Here is an 8,826-nt window from a genome sequence, read left to right on the forward strand (position 1 = left end):
ATGACCCTAAAACCTTTAATAAACCTGATATAGTAACCTGTCATCCTTCAAAAAATCACTCAATTGCTTTAAGTTATTTGGTAATGGCTAATCAACTATAGCTTGTATTTTGTGAGGGTCAGTAGCTACCCCTTTTTTTAAAAATAATATGGCCTAAGTACTCAACTTACTCACTGCAAAAATTACTTTTACTAGCCTTAATAACCAATTGATGTGCCCTTATTAACTCAAAAACAGTTCTTAGGTGTTTGTACCAACACGCCAAATTATCATCAAAGAACACCAAAATGAATTTCTTTAAATGTTCTTTAAAAATCTCATTTATTAAGCTCTAAAACATAGCTAGGGCTTTTGTTAGCCTAAAGGGTATAGCTAGGAACTTATAGTGACCAATGTATGTTCTAAAAGCTATCTTGAATTTCTCTCCTGGTGCCATTATGATATGATAGTATCCAGACCCGAGGTCAATCTCAGAGAACACAACTACATCCATTAGTTCTTCTAACAATTATTCCATCATTGAAATATAGTATTTGTCTTTTATAATGAGCTTGTTCAAGTCTCTGTAGTCTACACAAAACCTCTAGGTTGAGTCCTTCTCTTGACAAGAATCACTAAGGAAGCAAATGGACTGTTACTTGGTTTGATAGTGCCACCTTCCAACATCTTTATCACTATATTCTTCAACACATTTTTTTGTAGCCTTAAATATCTATAGGCTTTTAGATTCACTGCTTGACAAAAATAGCATGATCATGAGCTCTTAGGGGTGGAAGCCCCTTTGGTTCTTGGAACAAATCCTGATAAGTTTCCAGCAATGACTGTAGGATAACATCATTGTTTTGATTTTGAGGAAGCTGAGCTATCATTGAACTAATGAAGTGTTTATGCTTCTCTAGGATTCTCAAACTATATAGGTGATATATTGCCTCTTGTTTATGATTTTCCACTAAGAAGCTTGGTTGTTCAAACTTGATAGTTTTAAATTTAACTTGATTTTCTCTTTTGAGGAGTTCTATTTATCCCTCTCAATTAAAAGACATCCACATATGCTTATAGTTACACAAAATATCCCCCCAATATTGACATCCATTGAACACCTAATACCATGCTATAATTATACAACTCAATAATAAAAACATTTTCCGTAAAACATACTCCCTGCATTTTTCATCTGAGTCTCTTGCAAACTGAGTTGTAGACCATTTTCTCCCCATTAACAATTTGCATTATCATTGGCTTGATAGTAGTTAACTTACACTATAGTTTAAGAGCCATGAATGTGTTGAGGAAGTTGTGGGTACTTCTTGAGTTAACTAGAATATACAAGGTTTGTTTCTTAATCTTACCAGCAACCTTCATGATTTGAAACCTCACGATTCTTTCTAAGGCATTCAAAGATATATAGGATATAACTTGTTAGGTTCCTGAATATCATACATATAGTAGAAATAATAAAATAAAATTATTTGGGAGTCCCTATGATCCCTGTTAGATAGATCTAGAGAAGTTTAGAGATTTATTACTTGAAGATATATATTTTTTTGGTTTTGAATAATTTCTTAAAGGCTAAGTTGTCGCAAATCACAAGTCATCCAATTGTCTGGCATACAACTGTAATCCACATGAGCCACTACTAAAAAAATCTCCTAAATTCCTATTTAGAAGAGAGAGATTATTATGTATAGAGTGCTAGCTTTTTATTTTGTAACTTACATAGGTTTTCTTTCTAACAAATAATCTCATCAAAATAAGAGGTATAATTTTATATTTATAGGGAATTCTAAAAATCTTATAAATGACAAAATATCTATTTGCTCTTTAAATAATATCCATATATTATTTAAGGATAATTTTAGAAATTTTATCAATCAAGTCCCTATTTGATTATTCTAGGACTAGAATTACAATCCATGAATTAAATACATCCTAATGCTTAATTTCTAAAATTATTTTCAATTAAGTCACACTTAATTAATTATCCCAGTTTAATTCATAATTAATGGTTCTTAATGTGTGTGACCCATTAGATTCCTAATATGTTGGTCTAAATATAAATTATAATTCCAAATAAATAGAATTAAATAATTTAATTTATTATCAATTTAATAATTGATTAATTTATATTTCAAAATTAAGTATACCGTCTAACAATATGTCATGATCCTTAAAATATTAGGAAAGTCATAAATGGTTTGAATTGATATTTCAATGATCGATTTCTTAGTATAATTAGTATCACTTTCATCAATAATGTTTCAATTTAGACATTTTAGCATGAATTGTGTCTATCATTTTAAATCATATTTGTTTGCAACATTATAGTCATTGATTATTTGAATAAGATTTGAAACTCTTTCAAATCTCGTTCCACCTTGAGTAATGATTTAATAATCAATACTATTTGAGAACATGTGAAACATTTTCTCTAATTTATCTAAGGTGATGGATCCTCTCTTGATCACTCAAATACCTTCATATAGTCTATGTTATATCCAATGTCTGTCCATGTTTTACCTTTACCAAGATAACATGTAACAAAATCAAAACATAACACTCCCTATATCAAACAACTTAGTGATATCAAGTTAAAGGATCACTTACACAACCGTCACATGAGCCTTTTCATAGACACATGTGATATCTCTATATTGAATTGTCATGCGAGTCATTCAGTAAACATGTCTTATGACAAACACCTATAAATTAGTTATAGGTATACGTTATACTCCAACTTATAAGAACAATTGTTTTATTTCATAAAGGAAAGAACATAATATATACCAATCTCTACGGTTCTAATAAATGTCCAGTATCTAAGAGAGAATCGACTAATAATATTTTAGAAATAATGCTTTGATGCAATAAGAATTTTATAATTATAATCACTTTATAATTTCCTTTACAAAACATTTTTATCCTATGAACTTTATCTTTACTCTAGATTCATAAATCAAATATTAGATTCATTAATCTAATATTATATGAATATTAAAGATAAATAAAGCCTTTATTAATAATAAATATGTATTTATATGAATATAATAATGCCACATGTAACCAATCGATTGGCTACATGACATATTAAACTAACATAACCTCCCTTGTGTTAACCTCTTCTCCTTGATCATCCTCTTCAGTAACCTCACCATCTTCTTCCATAATTTTAAGGAACACAACCTCTTATTCTTACATTTATGACCATGAACAAATTTTTCATCTCGCACAAAAAACATAAGCCTTTTAATCTCCCTTCTTTAAATTCCTAGTTCTTGGTGGACTTGATATGCTTAACACGGTTTTTGTTGTTTAGGGTTAGATTAGTTGTCTAGTTGGTAAGATTAGGCTTAGGTAAGCTAGTTTTTGGGGTGAAAAGATTCTTCGTGGTGTTTAGTGGTAGTGTATTTCTGGCTGAATTAGAGTGATTATTGATAGGGTTTGAAAGTTTGCTAGAATATCTTAAGGACTTTCTATAAGCTAAGGTGTTAACTTGTAGTCTTGATAGGTTATAGGCATTATTGAGGGTTTCGGATTCAAACATCTTTACTATGTTTTTAATCTCTTCTTTAAAAACTCCTAGAAAAACCACCAAGGCTTGTTTCTCACTAATCTCAGCCTTGTTCCCAAATTTGTTTCAAATCTATTAGTTCTTTTAGAGGGTCTTTCTACCCTCAAACCCATAACAAATAGCTTTTACATACTCCTCCCAACTCACTTTTTGGTCCCTTAAACTCCTCATGAAATTTTGATGTCAGTAAAGAGCAATGTCATCTAAGTAATAAGATGCAATTTTCAGTTTCTTAGAATCTTCAATCCCTTTTATCTTAAAATACTATACACATTTATCTTGCCATTTATGCACATCTTCTTCCTTAAATATTGGAAAGCGATATTTAGGTATGTTTACCTTGTAGGCATAAGTTCTTTCTTCATTCACAAGACTTGCCTTATAATCTGACTCTTATTGAATAAAAGTATGTTTGTCTTTTTCTTAGTTGGAACTCCCTGGAGTTTGAGAAAACTTATGTAAGATGAACTTCACCTGATGTGCCATGCCCCCAATTAGGTTCCTTATATCTCCAATCTGAGCTTCATAACTTTTTATGGTATAATCTAGTTTCTAACTTTGTTCCTTCAACAGATTAACCAAATGCTTATGCTTCAGGCTGGTTTCTTTTTCACAACATCAAAGGAATCCTCCAATCATTTTAGATCAGCTGCTTAAGTGTCAAATGCCATGCTTAGGGTTTGTGGAAGGTCTACTATGATACCACTTGTTGCAAGTGAAATGGATATATCACCAATTAACAATGTAGTGAAATACTAAAATTTATATGAAGTTTTCACATATACACACAACACTCAACTTAGGAAAAATCAATAGTAGAAGTTGTAAACAGAAAACATTGGGAAAGAGCTATAAAGAGATTCACTTAATCCAACTCTTTCATTTACTCATATTTTGGGTTCATTTTTCCATGCTTTTCTATTTTGTTACAACTATCATATATAACAGCTCGTATTGTTTCCAAGAAAAAAAGATATAACTAGCTTTGTCTTCTCATTCCATTTATAGAGAAAGCTAAACGATGCGTGACACCAACTACCAAATAGTGCACAAAAGGTTGAGTGAAACGGTGAGTTGCAGGTTTAGTGAAAATGGTGTGTATAAGACAATTAGCTTAGCAAAATGATGCATAACATAGGTTTGACTTGCAACAATCATGATATTTACATTCAAATTTCCAACGTATTCTTCTTCTTCTTCTCTACTCATTTATGACAGTGAGTGATTGGGGCATGTGTGATTCAAAAGGATAAAATGGTTTGGTTGTTAAAGGAGGATTGCATTGTTAATGAAGTGATTGAGTTGTGGTGGGGATTGTTAGAAAGACAAAAGGTGTGATTATAAAGAAACAAATCAATTAAAACCTATAAAAGACAAATTCTCACAAACCCCATTTACAAACAGCAAAAACATCATTGATTTCAACAAAACCAATAAGAGAAGATGTCCTAGAAACTTACCCTCATCTCTCATGTCGAAGGTCACCACTTTATAACTTTTTTAGCTAACCCACCAACCATTCCTTTTTAAAAAAAGTTTGACAACCACCCAAGATTGAAAAATGAATCTACAAGAACAATCACCAAGTTGTCTTAAACATATCCTTTTTGGCTTCAACAAATTGATTAAAAACACTAGGTTAAATTTTTATTTGAGTTTTTAAGGATTTGTAGATATTTATATTATATTATACTAGAATGAAAGTAGATTACCATTTCATTTAAATTAGAAAATTAAGTTGTTTTAAAATGTAAATTGTGTTTTTTCTTTAAAAATAAAGGTAAAATACATGGTGATTTTTAATATAATGAGATAATAGTGTGTTTAAATGCACTTCTGCTTTCGCTTTTGAGTGCTTTTTATCATTTTTTAACTTGAAAAAGTATTACATTGATATTTTTAAAAGTTTTTTTGATAGTTTTAATGTGTTGATGTTAAAAATAAAAAAAAAATCTGAAAACATATATTACTTTGATATAATTTTAACCAAAAAAAACATTTTGCACTTAATGTCACACACTCACTAAAACAATAAAAGATAGAAGAACAAGTATAGAAGCTATCAAGCCATACATACGCTTTTCCACTACAAGATTTCACAGTTTTACCGACGGAAATATTCCGTCGGTGTGTGATAGAACGTTCGTCGGTAAAGTATTTACCGACTATATTACCGACGGAATACTCCCGTCGGAATACCTTTTGTCGGTGATTCCACATTCTGTTGCTATATCGGTCGGTAATACAAAAAAAACATTTACCGACGGTTTTACCGACGGACCGTGCGCGCCAAAAAAAAAAAGTTTCCCGCTTGGAATATACCGACGAAATATTTTCCGTCGGTGTTATGTAAATACCGACGGACTATATCCGTCGGCAAAAGTGTCGGTGATATTTCATACCGACCGAATAAATCCGTCTGTAAATTCGTCGGTATTTTTATACCGACGGATTATTTCTGTCGGTGATGGGATGGAATACCGCAGACACTGTCCAATGCCGACGAATTATTTCCGTCGGTGAATATGTCGATGATGGGTGTCCAATGCCGACGGATTTTTTCCGTCGGTAAATCCCTGTGTAATTTTTTTTAATTATTTAGAAAAAATAATATAAATTAATAGTAATACAAACCAATTATGCAAATAAAATTTATATTAAGCAACAAAAACTCAAAGTTAAATAATATTCATTACAAAATGAATGTGTTTAAAAAAAAAACAATTAATATAAAGGTGGAGGAGGAGGAGGAGGAGGAGGAGGGTGGGGGTTAGGCGGCCAAAAAGGATTAGGCGCACATGTTCCACCTTGTGTCATGTTCATGACCATTTGACGAAGCTCTTCATAGGCCGCTCTTTGTTGTTCAGACTCTGCTCTGCGTTGTTCGTCCGCCAATCTGTGTTGTTCGTTCGCCAATCTTTGCTCTTCTTTGAGTTGTGTGTACGCCTCTGATAGGTGGTCGCACCTTTGCTGCAAGACCACAAACTCCTTAGATTGAGAGCTCGATACAGATTGGGAGCTCCCACCGGTTGAAGCAGTACCGGTTGACCGCAACTTGGCAGTGGTAGTGTTGGAGAGCCCGTAAACCCGATTTTTATCGGGTCCACCTGACGATCCAGCCTCCATCCACAAATCCGGATCGAATTCCGGATGGGTTGAAGGATCATCCCCGTATCTCTCCCTCAACTGATTATTATAGGTCTCCTGAAAAAAAAAATAATCATATTCAATTCAATAAACATGATAATAACTTATAAAATAAAATGGTTGAACAAACACACCACAAACTGTTGAGCACGGTTGTCAACGAACTGTTGCGTCCCCTTTTGGCGGTCATGACTCCGCACGTGCGTCTCCACAAACAGCTCCATAGGGCTCGGCTCACGTCCAAGAGACGTAGCCTATATATAATGAAACAAATGTATTAACAACAAATTAATTGAACGATATATTTCATTTAAATTAATCTTACCATCCGTTTCGCATGTGCAGCAAACGGAACGGAGCCGCCGGTGTGCGTTGTAACCGAGCCATGAATTTGCCGATTCCGGTTGCCGGCACCGGACTATGAGCGTCGAGTGAACCGCTCAGACGTCACGTGCTGAAGATAGTGCGGCCATATATCTTCCGGGATGTATATTGGTTTGAAATCCCTCCAAACCGCAATATCGTTCCAGCCTTGTAACCCCTTATCCCTCGCTGTTTTTTTTGCTTTTTTCTGGGCGTCATACCAAAAATCACGCAACCTAATTCACGCACGAAAAAATTACATTTCAAAACATAAATAATTATGTAAAAAAAAGTCGTATTGTTTTCGATGTTACCTAATTGCCGCGTGATTTTCCCACACCCTCCTCACAACACTGTCATGTTCATCGTCCCAGCAGAATCGATGCTGTATATAAAAAAAATAATCTTTTAAAATGTTAATAAATTATTTACAATTAGAACTTGAATTTATTAGAAATAAGCTGAAAATTATATATTAACACGAACCTCAAATCTACGAAACCATGCATTGATTTGAGGCATCCATTCAGGATGTCTGGATATCTGACTCCATTGAAACAATGGAATCTCCATCGACGCTTTAAACGCCGATGATATTAATCGGGCGGCCTCAATGTTTGTGAACCTGAAAAGAAATGAAATTAATTTGTGATTACTTCATAAATTATGTTTTAAATTTGTTTTTTTTATATAAAAAAAACTAAAACATTAACAAACTTACATTGAAAGATCGTCCTTCCACTGTGCCTCGAACTGGCGGGTAAATTGATTCCGCTTCGAAGGCATGCCGCGTCTGCGATGTGAAACATCGCTGGAAGAGGTAGCATCGGTTGACGGCGCAGGTGGTGTAGGTGCCTCTTCTTGAGAGGCACCTAAGGAAACATCATCATCGCTGCTAGACGAACTTGATTCGACTAGACGACCAGCTCTGGTTTTCATTTTGCACATCTAAACAATTTTATATTAATAATTGTATAATAAAATTCAAAAGTTAAAAAAAAATCGGCAGCACCTCCCCTATACTGGATACTACCCAAATCCACAAACCTGCAAATATTAACAATAGCCACAACCAATCGAACCAATCTATACTAATTATTCCAACATATTCAACTATTAATCCTTACAATTCAATAAATTCAAAACAATAAAAAATATGACAAAAAATATATTCAATAAATTCAACAAATTATAATTCAACAAATTAATCATTACAATTCAATATTAACAATTATAATTCAAAAAATTCAAAAAATATTCAAATATTCAACTTTAACTAATTCTAAGTTAAATTAACTAATAACAATTCTAACAACACAACAACAAAAAATATTCAATAAATTCAACAATTAAATTCACAAATATTCAACAAATTCAAAAATTATTCAAAAAATATTCAAATATTCAACTTTAACTAATTCTAAGTTAAATTAACTAATAACAATTCTAACAACACAACAACAAAAAATATTCAATAAATTCAACAATTAAATTCACAAATATTCAACAAATTCAAAAATTATTCAAATATTCAACTTTAACTAATTCTAAGTTAAATTAACTAATAACAATTCTAACAACACAACAACAAAAAATATTCAATAAATTCAACAATTAAATTCAATTATTCAACAATTAAATTCACAAATATTCAACAAATGCAAAAAATATTCAAAAAATATTCAAATATTCAACTTTAACTAATTCTAAGTTAAATTAACTAATAACAATTCTAACAACACAACAAC

Source organism: Populus alba, chromosome 19 (assembly GCF_005239225.2).
Source record: "Populus alba chromosome 19, ASM523922v2, whole genome shotgun sequence".
NCBI classification, from domain to species: Eukaryota; Viridiplantae; Streptophyta; class Magnoliopsida; order Malpighiales; family Salicaceae; genus Populus; species Populus alba.